We start from the raw sequence: 14,788 nt of genomic DNA, 5'->3' as shown, positions 1-14,788 counted from the left end.
GGACCCTGGACTGCAGTTATCAAGTAACGGTACAGAAATTGCACCTGCTGTGTCTTGTCTGCTTCCTACCCTTCCGGCACTGCCACATCCCCGTGCCACCTACACTGCCCTGGGACTATAGCTTCACCTGTGGGAAGCTTTTACAACTCTGCTGCACCATACCATCAGTCCCAGCGGATCTGCATGCAGCGTCGGCTTAACACATCCCTTGCCGAACACCACAGGTGGCGTCACAAACTATTCCATTAACTACAAACCACCATTAACATTCCCCATTACTTGGGCGCCCAGGTCCACGGACCGGGTCACCGCTGCTGTGACACCTCCCCCTAACACCGGCCCGGTACCGAGTACCCCACAGCCCTGGGAGGGCGACCCACTTGTAGTTCCAATGCTTTACTCAGAGTCTGTAGTACACACAGGTGCCTGCCTCCGTACTGTGTCCTCCGGGTCAGAGACTCAATCAACCTCCAGGCAAGATGAAATGCTCCCTTCCAACACTCCGCCAACATGTGCCATTCTGAACGTCTCCTCTATAGCGCCTTTAAGTGTGAAGTACTCCCAGTACTGAGTTACACTGGAGTGCCTCCTGACAGATGTTCCCAAGAACTCTACTTGTACGGCAGACAGCTGTAGCCTGCTTTGGGGACTCCCTTCTCCTGAGTCCCGGCTCACTATCCAAGTTGCTGTTGTGCCCCAAGTCTTAGATGGGAGTAGTGCATTTACAGCCCACTACTCCACCGGTGTCTGCTGCAGAACCGTTAGTGTCCATACAACCTCGGGGACCAGGCCCCGGCCTTGCGCTTAGAACTTCTAGGCAGGGTTCTCTCCTAACCCACGTCCTCTCTGTTCTCTTATACTCCTTCGTTCCATACTATTCTTTCCCTCCTTTGGAAGCTCAGGCTTCAGGTCAATGTCTTTCTCCTTCTTTCCTTTCCCGTGCCAGCTGGCTCAGATCACTGAGGCGGCTGCAGCACTCCTTCCTCCATCCCTCTTCCAGGGATCCCCACTCCTCTCCGAGTGGCTCTCCTCCTGTCTGACCTCCTCCGACTGACCTACTGTCAGACTGACCTGTAATCCTAAACCTTCCCACTCTTTTATGTATTCTTAACTCCACCCACCTCCCAGTATGTCTCGTGTTCCAAGCAGGGAGCCACCAAAGGTGCTCTGCTACCCTCTAAGCATGGAGCCGCAATGTGGCTTTGCTAAACTACTCTGTTGTGTGGGGAGCGGGTGTTGGAGCGTGGTCAGGAGTTCCCACCTTACCTGAATGGTGGGGCACTACACCTTAGGAGAAGGTGCAGTACCTCTGGCGGCTGAGCCTCAGGGGCGCCACATAACTCAGGATCAGTAATGTAATGTATGATACAGTGACTGCACCAGCAGAATAGTGAGTGCAGCTCCTGAGGAAAAGTAATGTAATATATTTACTAGCTATGTATATGTTGCTTTCAGTATGGCACATACACGTTTCCCAGGTATCAGTGGTTTCCAGTTTTCAGACCCCACATATCTGACCGTATATTTGATGGCACTCGACCTTTAAGCATTAGGTACAATATGCAGACTATGGGGTCTCCGCTTTTACCTGTCTGACTTCTGCTTTGATCTTCGATTTCCTCACTTCATCATCCCAGAAATATTTTGGTGACTGAAAAATGAAGATTTCTTCTGTCTCTTGGCTGGAAAACCCAGAGCCCTGAGGTGCATTGAGGAGGTTGTGCCGAAAGTCGGTGTCGGTGTAGCCGTTGCCACCGTGCTTGCTGGAATCCACGCTCTCCAGACTGGACAATGATGACACGTCCAGCAGAGATGTGGAGGAGAGTCCTTCTGTATGGGGTTCCTCACAGGCGACCAGGAGGAAGCAGGAGAACCCTGCGAAGAAAGACCCGGTTGGCCATAACCCTAAGGATACCGTTACACTTATCGATGCACCAGCGATCCCGACCACGATATGACCCGGTCAGGATCGCTGGTGCATCGCTAAGTGGTCGCTAGTGAGCTGCCAAACAGGCAGATCTCACCAGCGACATAGCAGCGGTCGGGGGTCGCTACTTACCTGTCAGACGCGGAGATCCTGACGTCCTCCACCCGCGTCCACGCGTCGCTCGTCACCACAGCAGGAATTGGCCGACGAGAAACGGCCCAGGACGTTCTCGCCCGATCAGTGATAATCAGCGGGGGAGCCGGTCGGAGGTATCACACATAGCGATATCGCTAGCAATATCGCTGCTATGTCTCAAAAACCAGTGATGTTATAGCGATATTGCTAGCAATATCACTTAGTGTAACAGGCCCTTTAGACACTAGTATATAACAATATCACTGCGCCTCCCAGATGACAAACTATAACTACTCCCAGCATGTGACTTGATAACAAAATGATGCATTTTACCATAATGTAGTACTGGGGGCAGCTGCTGCTCAGGACTGCAGGAAACAGGGGTGTATCCAGGGGGGCAGCCGGGGCATTTGCCCCGGGGGCAGCCGACAGGGGGCGCCATCGAGCCGCCTGATGCGGCGGTCTATGGAGGTGAGTCGAGACTCCCCGTCAGTGGCATTCTGCCGCCCCCACACTCAGATGATTCTCCCGTTCACTGACTGAGCCGGCTGTCAAACTGACAGCTGGCACAGAGAAACTGCTGTGCGTCAGTGTACTTGCGTCTTCAGACGCCAGTACATACATGTGACTGCCAGTGACTCACTTGTTCTGTAAGCGCCAGCGGTGCCTCACCGCTGCCGGCACTTCCGCATCAATGAAGCACAGCAGCGTGATCAGGTCACATGATCACGCTGCTGACGTCACACGCCGGCGGCCGGCTCTTCAGAGGCGAAGACTAAAAGACAGGGAGGCAGCGTTGCGGTTGGTGGTAAGTGCTTCAGACGGGTAATGGAGCTGAAGACACCACCGACTGTGCAAGGGAAGATTGGAGGATGGCTGCAGAGTCCCATGGAATAGATAGGGAGGGAGCAGGGGGAATAAATTTACTGAGGACAGTGTGTGAGGACTCAGAGCAAGGCCAGGGTGCAGACATATTCATGTGGTGTGGTGGAGAAAGATGAGGAACATATGGGGGGAGGAGGGGGGGGAACCTGAGGACATTATGGGGGTTAATGTGGGGAAGGGGGTTATTAAGTGGGGGGTTAATGAGTGGGGACGGGGGTTACTAAGTGGGGGGCTAATGAGTGGGGATGGGGGGTTAATGGGGGAAGGGGGTTAATGAGTGGGGATGGGGGTTAATTATGTGTGGGGGGTTAATGAGTGGGGATGGGGGTTAATTATGTGTGTGGGGCTAATGAGTGGGGATAGGGGTTAATTATGTGTGGGGGGCTAATGAGTGGGGATGGGGGTTAATTATGTGTGGGGATTAATGAGTGGGGATGGGGGTTGATGTGGGGTGGGGGTTAATGAGTGGGGATGGGGGTTATTGTGTGGGGGGGTTAATGTGTGAGGTGGGTTAATGTGTGTGGGGGTTAATGAGTGGGGATGGGGTTAATTATATGTGGGGGGTTAATGAGTGGGGATGGGGGTTAATGTGTGGGGGGATTTGGAGTGGGGGTACATAATGTGTTGGGGGATTTGGGAGCAGGGACGGGGAGTTATTGAGTGGGGATGGGGTGTTATTTAATGTGTGGGGGGATTTGGAGTGGGGATGGGGGTTATTTAATGTGTGTGAGGGATTTGGAGTGTGGATGGGAGATTTAATGTGTGTGGGGGGATTTGGAGTGGGGATGGGGGGTACTTAATGTGTGTGGGGGATTGGGGATGGGGGCATTTGGAGTCGGGATGGGGGGATTTAATGTGTGTGGGGAGATTTGAGAACACAAAATGAAGAGTATGTATGAGGAAACAGTATGGGGGATTGGTGCAGGCACAGTATGATGGGTGCAGACAGTATGGGGAGCGAACAGGTTAATGTATGTGGACACAGTATGGGGAGTGAGGGTGATGGGATGTGTGCAGACACAGTATGGGGAGTCAGGGGAATGTGTGAGCAGACAGTATAGAGAGTGAGGGGGTAAATATATGAGGAGACAGTATGGTGAACAGAGGGGATGTTAGAGGAGACCGTATGAGGAGGGGGGGGAATAGTGTGAGGCCACAGTATATTGCAGATATTTTTATTTAGGAGCAATATAATGACACTTCTATCTTTAAGGGCATCGTGTGGAGATTTGCTGCAGAAGACCGGAGAAGATGGACGGCTACAGAGACAGCTGTGGATGAGAAAACTCATCATGGGGTCTGGACAAGAAGAAAAGGTTAACGACTACAGAGACGACGTCATCTATAAGGTACCTGGATGTAAATATTGTTTGTGATACTAATTCTCATGTTTTTATTTTTTAGGAGCATTAAAGGGGTTGTTCAGGTTTGTGCTGAGTCTGCAGTCATTCTATGTGACTGCAGACTTCTGAATTCTCACAGTGCTCACTGAACGCTGTTAGGATTCTCTCATGCCGGTAATTTACATACATGTGGTCACATGCTGACTAGACGTGTGTGGCCTCACTCAATGAAAATGAACAGAGCGAGGCCGGGCACATCTAGTCGGAATGTGGCCAGAAGTATACAAATCACATGCTTGCGCTGACATGACTGTACATCGGCAATGGAGAATCCTAAATGTGTGCAGTGTATTAGTTGTGAGAATTCAGAAGCCTGCAATGTCAGGATTCAGCTCTGCAGGTTCCAGTGTCATCACACGGACACTTCACTCATATGCGATTTTCATAGTTATGGTCCTGTGACAACGAGCTTCTCTTCCTGCTTTCAGTTTTTTACTGAACATTGAGAGCATTAGGGAGAGCAGCTCATGGGTACATGGCTAAGTGTGCAAATCGCATATGCCCTGGGGGGGGGGCCCCGAACCAAATTCTTGCCCCGGGTGCCGGAAAGCCTAGATACGCCTCTGGCAGGAAAGCTGGGTGACCTCCAATAATCACAGGATAAAGCAAGCAGTTAAACTGACTGGGAACTTTGCAGCAAGAGCTGACTGTGACACGGGCTGAGCTTTCAGCAGGAAGGTCTTTGTGAGGCAATGAAGACAACCCCCTAACCCCTGCACGGAGATGTATATCCCTCACTGTACCTCATCCCACCTCGCAGATGATGACTACTCCCATCCTCCTCCTCGAGTCCTCCTCGCTCCTCTGCCCTCCGTTTAAGTCAGAAACAGACTTCCGGGTTGTGTCTCCTCGAATACTGCCCCGCCCGGAACAGAGATCTGGCAGCTCCGGTCCCGCGGTGACTGGTTCCGCCCACTGCGTTCCACATTGGAATGCAGTAACAACAAGGAAGTGATGGGCGGGCAGGAGTGCCGTAAGGATGGACCAGCCCCAAGGATGCAGGGGAAAATGAATACAGGGCTGCAGTGCACTGTAGGTATATCCCAGACAACGTGAGTGGGCCCCCCTGTATCGCCAGGGCTCCGATACTTGCCTGGGTGCGCCGGGTGCTATAAGTGTGTGCTGGATGCGGGTGTTAGAGTTCTGTGAAGTGCCTCCACTTTACCTGGCAAGTGGGGTACCACACCTCTGGTTGAGGTGCAGTACCTCTGTGGCGACTGAACCCTCAGGGGCGCCACACAATATTCATCAGAAATATAAATAATTCAAGGGACTGAACATTAGGGTGAAGTTGTATTTCATATCAGATGATATAGTGTGATTGTTCTCATGCCCGCTGGCTTGGAGTAGGCCATGGAAAGATAAAATATGCACTCAGCGGATGGAAGCTAATGTCAAAAATTTTTATTTCATTCTATCTTTTACACTGTGTCCCACTATGGGACAATCATTTTTTGCAGGCTGATTGCTTCTATAGTATGCAGATGAAGCAGCATCTGCATGCTATAGAAGCTGTCAGCGCTTCACTTCTTGCACACTGACCTGAGAGACTTCCTGATCATCACTGCGCATGACAGGAAGTTTCTCAGCTCTGGAGACCGAGATGCCATCATGACGACAACGGGTCTCCATGGCAGCAATCGGGACCCCGCGACACGCCACGGGGTCTCTGATCCAAATTCAGAGGGGCTGTCAGCCCTCTGCCTGCTCCTGGAATGCTGCGATCGTGTTAGCTCCTGACTGCTCCGTGACAGCTCATGGCACTTAGTGCCGGGTTTCAGCTGTGAGAATCAGCTGGCACCCGGCCGCTATCGGCCACCCCCCCCCCCCCCCCGTGTGCGCAGCCAATCGCAAAGACGTACTATTCTGTCCATGGTCAGACAGGCCCAGGGCACATGGATGAAATAGTACGTCCAATGTCAGAGAGGGGTTAATATAGATATTTATGGCTTACAGCCAATGAAAACCCAAAAGCCATTATCTCAATAAATTATAATAATTAACAAAAACACCTGCAATGGCTTCCTAAGCATTTAAAAAGGTCCCTTAGTCTGTTTCAGTAGCTCCACAATTATGGGAAAGACTGCTTGCTGACTTGACAGATGTTCAGAAGGCAGCCAATGATACACTCCACAAGGAGGGTAATTCACAAAAGGTCATCGCTAAAGAAGCTGGCTGTTCACAGAGTGCTGTATCCAAGCATATTAATGGAAAGTAGAGTGGAAGGAAAAAGTGTGGTAGAAAAAGGTGCACAAGCAACAGGGATAACCGCAGCCTTGAAAGGATTGTTAAGAAAAGGCCATTCAAAAATTTGGTGGAGATTCACAAGGAGTGGACTGCTGCTGGAGTCATTGTTTCAAGAGTCACCACACATGGATATATCCAGGACATGGGCTACAAGTGTTGCATTCCTTGTGTCAAGCCACTCATGACTAATAGACAACGCCAGAAGTGTCTTACCTGGGCCAAGGCGAAAAATAACTGGACTGTTGCTCAGTGGTCCAAGGTGGTGTTTTCAGATTAAATTTTGCATTTCATTTGGAAATCAAGGTCCCAGAGTCTGGGGGAAGAGTGGAGAGGCCACAATTCAAGATGCTTGAGGTCTAGTGTGAAGTTCCACAATCAGTGATGGTTTGGGGAGCCATGTCATCTGCTGGTGTAGGTCCACTGTGTTTTATCAAGACCAAAGTCAGCGCAGCCGTCTACCAGGATATTTTAGAGCACTTTATGCTTCCCTCTGACGACAAGCTTTTTAGAGATGGAAATTTCATTCTCTAGCAGGCCTTGGTACCTGTCCACACTGCCAAAAGTACCAATACCTGGTTTAAAAACAAGAGTATCACAGTGCTTGATTGGTCAGCAAACTTGTCTGACCTTATCCCCATAGAGAACCTATGAGGTATTGTCAAGAGGAAGATGAGAGACACCAGACCCAACAATGCAGACAAGCTGAAGGCTGCTATCAAAGCAACCTGGGCTTCCATAACACCTCAGCAGTGCCACAGGCTGACCGCCTCCATGCCAAGTCGCATGGATGCAGAAATTGAGGCCAAAGTAGCCTCGACCAAGTACTGAGTGCACATGAACAAACATTTCAGTAGGCCAACATTTCGGATTTTAACCCCTTTGCCCCGAAGCCTGTTTTCATCTTCCTGACCAGGCCAATTTTTACAATTCTGACGACTTTCACATTATGAAGTCAAAACTCTGAAACACTTCAATGGATCCCACTGATTCTGAGAGAGTTTTCTCGTGATATATTGTACTTCATGATAGCCATAAAATTTCTTTGATATGACTTGCGTTTATTTGTGAAAAAAACGGAAATTTGATGAAAATTTTGGAAATATTGCAATTTTCAATATTTTAATTTTTATGCCCCTAAATCAGAGAGTCATATCACACAAATTAGTTCATAAATAACATTTTCCACATGTCTACTTTACATTAGCACAATTTTTTAAACATTATTTTTTTGTTAGGAAGTTATAAGGGTGAAAATTTGACCAGCGATTTATAATTTTTACAACAAAATTTGCGAAAACTCTTTTTTAGCGACCACCTCACATTTGAAGTAATTCTGAGGGGTCTACATGACAGAAAATACCAAAAAGTGACACCATTCTAAAAACTGCACCCCTGAAGGTACTCAAAACCACAATAAAGAAGTTTATTAACATTTCAGGTGCTTCACAGGAATTTTTGGAATGTGGAAGGAAAAAAAAATCAACATTTACTTTTATTTCACAAAAAATTTCCTTTAGACCTAACTTTTTTAGTTTTGCAAGGGTAACAGGAGAAAATGGACCATAACATCTGTTGAGCAATTTCTTATGAGCATGCCGATACTCCACATATGGGGGAAAACTATTGTTTGGGCACACAGCAGGGCTCAGAAGGGAAGGAGCGCCATTTCACTTTTTGAATGTAAAATTTGCTGGCAAAATTAGCTGACACTATATCATGTTTGGTGAGCCCCTGATGTGCCTAAACAGTAGAAACCCCCCAAAAGCGACACCATTTTGGAAACTAGACCCCTTAGAGAACTAATCTAGATGTGTATTGAACACCCAAACTCCCAGGTTCTTCACAGAAGTTTATAACGTTAAGCCGTGAAAATAAAAAAAACAACACATTTTTCCCGCAAAAATCTTTTTTAGCTCCAAATTTTGTATTTGAACAAGGGTAACAGGAGAAAATTTACCCCCAAAATTGTTTTGTAATTTCTCCTGAGTTTACCAATACCCCACATGTGGTCGAAAACTACTTTTGAGGCACAGTGCAAAGCTTAGAAGGGAAGTAGTGCCATTTTACATTTCAGATTTTGTTGCACTTGTTTGAGGGTGCCATGTCACATTGGCAGAGCCCCTGTAGTGCTAGAACAGTAGAATCTCCCATAAGTGACCCCATTTTACAAACTAAACTTCTCAATGAATTCATCTAGGGGTGCAGTGATTATATTGACACCAGAGTTGTGTCACAGAATTTTATACCATTGGGCAGTGGAGAAAAAATAATTTACATTTTTACCACCAAAATTGTGTTAGCCCCAAATTTTACATTTTCATACTGGGAAAACAGTAGAATGGCACCAACATTTGTTCCACAATTTCTGCTGAATGTAGAAATACCCCATATGTGGCTGTAAAGTACTGCTTAGCCATACGGAGAGACTTGGGAGGGACAGAGCGCCACTTTCCTCCTGAAGCGTAGAATTTCCAGAATAGTGTGTGGACTCCATATACAGAGCTCCTAAGTGCTAGAAACCAGAATCCCCCCTCAAGTGACCCCATTTAGGAAATGATACCCCTTTGGGAATTTATCTACAGGTGTAGTGACAATTTTGACTCCATGGGTGTTTTCCATAAACAAGCAGCAGTGGATGTTGCTGAGTGAAAATTGGAAACTGCCGTTGTAGTGACCAATACATTATGCCCAACTTGTGCTTCTGAAGACATACACCTGTAAATTAGGTGGGCTATCACTACAGAAATGCCAAACATGTGGGCGCTATATGTGGTTTAGGCACACTGGGGTTCAGAAGGGAGGGGGGCATTTGGATTTGGGAGTGGATAATTTGCTGAATTTGGATTGGTAATAAAAAATACCAAACATACAAATATACATACATAAATAACAAAGGAATGCATCGGGGAGTGGCGGATGGTTAAACCAAAGTAGGAGAAGAAATTATCACACACTCAAAACCTAGCAACAGTCACAGATAAATCCACCAAACACTTTTCTCCAATAGTAACTACCAACAACCTCCAGCCATGCAGCATAAGCTAACTCTGACAAAGAGTGCTGACCGAGGCCAAGATTATCTAGGGGATGGGAGTGGCTAACTGTGCACAGCTGAGCTTTACGCTCCAGGACCTCTCAAAATAGCTGATTAACCCCTGCACTGCCAAAATAAATTTACACCATTTAATATGAAGGTGAAGTGCTTCTAATCAGTGCAGAAGTAGGAGAAATCAGATGCTGTGGTCTTCTGTCTCCTCTATGATGTGGTAAACCCATGACAATTTGGCATCACTGTGTTCAGAAATTGTCCGATCTAACAAAATATAACGGAACTTAATCCGATCGGTAAACGGGATTAACGAAGTAAAAATTAAAAAATCCAGAATTACATTTTTTTGGGCCGCTGCAACATTGCAATATAATGCAATACCAGGCAATCAAAACATCGTATCTACCCCAAAGTGGTATCAATAAAAATATCAGCTCAGGCTGCAAAAAAAATATGCACTTACACAGCCCCAGATCCCAAAACATGCAAATGTTACGGGTCTTGGAAAATGTAAAAAAAAAAATTGTTTACAAATTTCCCAATTGTTGTCACCATGTAAATAAAAGAAAAACTCTACATGTTTGGTATCTGCTTACACGTATTGACTTAGGGAATCATATTGCCAGGTCAGTTTTACCATATGGTGTACATGTTAAATAAAAAAATTAAAAAAAATAATGGTGGAGTTGCACTTTTTTGCAATTTCAAAGCACTTGGAATTCCTTTCCCGTTTTCCAGTTCACTATATGGTAAAATCGATGGTGTCATTCAAAAGACCCGCAAAAAGAAGCCCTCATATAGATATATTGATGGAAAAGTAAAAAAGTTATGACTCTTGGAAGAAGGGGATGAAAATAAAAATCACCAGGTATTGAAAGGGTTAAAGAAGCACTCCCTTATAATTTTTTATCATCAATATATTGCAGTCCCTGGAAGGGGCAGGAGGAAAAAGAGCGAGCAGCTGGGTCAGGAATTGAAGAGTGGGGTTTTAAATGCAGGGAAAAGAGACATCCTGTTCCTACATAGAGCAGAGAAATGAGAAGAATTTACTGAGTAGAAAGGCAAAATGCGCAATTGTAAATACATATTGATTGTAATATATTAAGAGGATAAAAACTTGATGGGAGTGCTTAGTTAATGACCTGTTTATAGATATTCCAATCACAATTCTGTGCTCATAGAACGATGGTTAATAAGATTGTTCTGTATGCGTAGAATGTCGTTATCAGCAGTTCATCTCCTGTTTACACAGGATGATGTACTTCTGAGAATGGTGATTTATAACTAATTCTACACCATGTATTGAGCCAAGATGTCCAGTTGGTCCGCATATAGGTCTGCAATAACATTCTAAAATGTTATTTTAGAGCAAGCAGCTGGACAAGATTGTGTAGGAGTGGAGGACCGGCTGTCAGACACAGCTGAACACGCAACAAAAAAGGCAGAGGTGGTTTATTACCTTGCTGATCGCTTTATACACAACACTGAAAAAGCACCATACATACACTATAGGAAGCACTGACAGTAATTGTTGGGTGCCAGGAGAGAGCAGGAGCTACTGCGTCCTAGTAGACTCAAATCAGTAAAACAAAATATGAAAATAACATTAAAATTAGTCCCCAAGGATCCATGTCTCACACAGGAGAAACTTCTTTTAAGTTATTTTTTTTGGGGGGGCGTGTTCTTTTCTCCTGTGTATTTTGCTTCCTGCTTATGATTGGACAACGTCAAACAGGAGAAAAAGTGCACGCCATAGAGATGAATCTCTGGTAATTCCTCCTTGGAATTATCATCAATTATAACCTAAATTTTAATACCTCCAAAACAGAGATGAAAATTAAAAAAAAACCATATATCTATACAGTGTGTCCGTAAAGTCGTGGAGCACTTTTGACTAGTCACAGTAAAGTATACAAGTATATCACGATCCCCGGATCTGACACCCTTAGACTTTTACTTTTGGGGCTATGTGAAGCGACATGTGTACATTGAACGTATCAATGACATTAATCTCCTAAAACAAAGATTCACAGACGTTATTCACTCTGTTACACCAGACGTCCTTACCCATGTGTGGCAAGAACTTCACTATTGTTTGGATGTGTGTAAGGCAACAAATGGAGCCCACAGCGAACTTCACTGAATAGGTGTGAAACTGGGAGAGTTTTCCTTTTATTTGGAGCAGATTTCACATTTCTATCGTCTTTTGTTGCTTTCCAGTGACTGGTCAAAAGTGCACCATGACTTTACGGACCCACTGTATACACTATATTCAGCTCTGCAGTTACTATTCCATAGTGTGGTCAGGTTAACATGCTCAGATTGGTGACAGGTCCTCTTTAAACCCTCTTTTGCATTTGTCCACATTTCAGGTGCTTCACATTAATTAAAGAGGAACAGAAAAATTATTTTCTTTCTCTAAATATGTTAATTCAGCCCCGAATTTTACATTTTCACAAGAGGTAATAGGAGAAAAATAGCTCCACTATTTGTTATGCAATGTTTTCCGAGCGCTGCAATATCCCATATGTTGTCAGAAACTACTGGGTCGCCCTCCCAGGGCTGTGGGGTACTCGGTACCGGTCCGTGGCCCTGGGTGCCCAATTAATCGGGGAGATTGAAATGGTGAAATGTAATTGATTGAATGAATAGTTCGTGACGCCACCTGTGGTGTTCGGCAAGTGAGATGTTAAGCCGACGCTGCATGCAGATCCTCTGGGGCTGGTGGTGTGTTGCAGCCAAGATGGTGAAGCTCCCCACAGGTGGAGCTGTAGTCCCAGGGTAGTGTGGATGTAGGGGAAGAAGAGAGGCACAAGCGGTGTAGAAGCTGGTACCTAGATGTAGCGGTGCTGGGTGTGTTGGCGCAAGAATGAATGGAGGTCACCAGGGCTCGTAGTTCCAAAGCTTTTACTCAGTCTGTAGTACACACAGGTGCCTGCCTCCATGCCGTGTCCTCCGGGTCAGGGATGCAATCAACCTCCAGGTCAGATGGAATGCTCCCTTCCAACACTCCGCCAACATGTACCTTTCTGAACGTCTCCTCTTATAGCGCCTTTAAGTGAAGTACTCCTAGTACTGAGTTACACTGGAGTTCCTCCTTACAGATGTTCCCATGAACCATACTTGTATGGCAGACAGCTGTAGTCTGCTTCGGGGACTCCTTGCTCCTTAGTCCCGGCTCACTATCCAAGTTGCTGTTGTGCCCCCAAGTCTTAGATGGGAGTAGTGCATTTACAGCCCACTACTCCACCGGTGTCTGCTGTAGGACCCTTAGTATCCATACAACCTGTCTTAAATATTTAGCAGGCCTCAAAACCGTTAAATGTCCATTTTGCAAGCCTGCGAGAAAATCTCGGCTTACGGATTACATACGGATGCTGACATGCGCAAAATACGCGACCACACCTTGCTTACGGATGACATACGGAGCACTGTTTAGGGGCCATTCATCCGAATTACGCATGTAAAAAACGGACCGCATTTTGCGTCGGTTAGTGTGACCCCGGCCTTTAGGTGACACTGTCAGTGTTCTGCACTTCACTTCACTGTTTGAAAAGTGGGCAGAGCTCTCCCGGAATGGTGGAGGGGGGGTTGAGTGAGCCCAGCAACATCATGATATTTTGCTACAAAAGTGGTGTAATTTGTGAGAAAAAAAGTACGTAAGTCACTAGTGTACAATTCTCGCTGTAGCTCACGGCATCTAAAAGATATATCCAATTCATTAAGAGGCACTCAGCTCTTGGACACATCTTACTCTGGTGCACACGTCTTCAAAACTAGCATACAAAGTCCTGGTCTTGTTGAATTGGGGCCTGTGACTTTTGACATATAGAAGGTGGACACATTTGACGGCCATCACAAAGAGAGCAAGTGCAAATCTTTCCACTGACTGTGTCTGGTTAGATATGGTATACACTGAATAATCTTGTGTAGTCCTGTCCATGCTAATACTGGTGGTGACCACACAGCTGCCAGAGAATGCAGACACTGGAGAGAGACCCCGAGCGGCACAGGGATGGGTTTCCTGGGTGACTACTCGTCCTAGGAATCCTTGCTGTGACCTCTGTGTATGTACATAGTTGTAATTAGAAAATGGTAGCACACCAAATATGAAATATGAATAGCAAAATGGCTTTAGTAATACATTTCATAATGGCTTTTGTAGGGCATATCAAATATGAAATAAGTGAAATATGAAAAGCATAATGGCTTTTGTAATCTAGAAAAACATATGAGATACTTAGCACAAAATTTGGCCAAAAGATGTGATCCCATTCACCAACGACAAGGTGATCTCAGATTGAATGGGTCCCTATACTGACTGCCTGGTGTGAACTGACCTCTGGCTAGTAACATGATAAAGCCTGTATATATAGGACGATAGGAACCAAACATGTGATTGAATGCGATTAAAATCACCATCTCATATGTTTTTCTAGATTACAAAAGCCATTATGCTATTCATATTTCACTTATTTCATATTTGATATGCCTTATAAAAGCCATTGTGAAATGTATTACTAAAGCCATTTTGCTATTCGTATTTCATATTTGGTGTGCTACCATTTTCTAATTTAATATGTAAGTTGCCTTTTGGTATGCACCTATTCAGACTAGTTCTAGATGTGCCGTCAGTTTTTTCTATAACTTGTACATAGTTGTATATTGCTGATCCTACGAGTGTGTATGAAAGTGACTTAAGCCGCTATGTGCCCCTCTGTAAGGTAATTAGTCTGTGTAAGCTGTAGGAAAATGTAAAGCTCCCAGTAATCCCGGCACACCATGGAAACACTGCACCAGCATGATCCTCAAGCCTCATGTGTAGTATTTTAACTCAATCAAAATATAAGCAAAATACTCTTTTGGCGCCGCAGATCTGACACCGAGCTGTAATCTGATTACTTAAAAATACTATGCCCTTCGATGATCATAGAACCCTGTTTGAAAAAAACCTGCACTTATCGTAAGCAAGCAACAAACATGCAATGCACTAAAATCAACACGCAGAAAACACTAAAATGCACCATGGAAAAAAAAACTATTCCAAATGATGCCTTTCAGTGTTTGTTATATAATAAACATGGCATGGACCATTAAAAAAAATAAACATGAAATTAAACTTGGTGCAATGATAGTAGGGCT

The sequence above is a fragment of the Dendrobates tinctorius genome, unplaced genomic scaffold (genome assembly GCF_039654945.1).
Source record: "Dendrobates tinctorius isolate UK_male_01 unplaced genomic scaffold, ASM3965494v1 ptg000029l, whole genome shotgun sequence".
In the NCBI taxonomy this organism is placed as follows: Eukaryota; Metazoa; Chordata; class Amphibia; order Anura; family Dendrobatidae; genus Dendrobates; species Dendrobates tinctorius.
Note: the sequence above shows the minus strand (reverse complement) of the source record.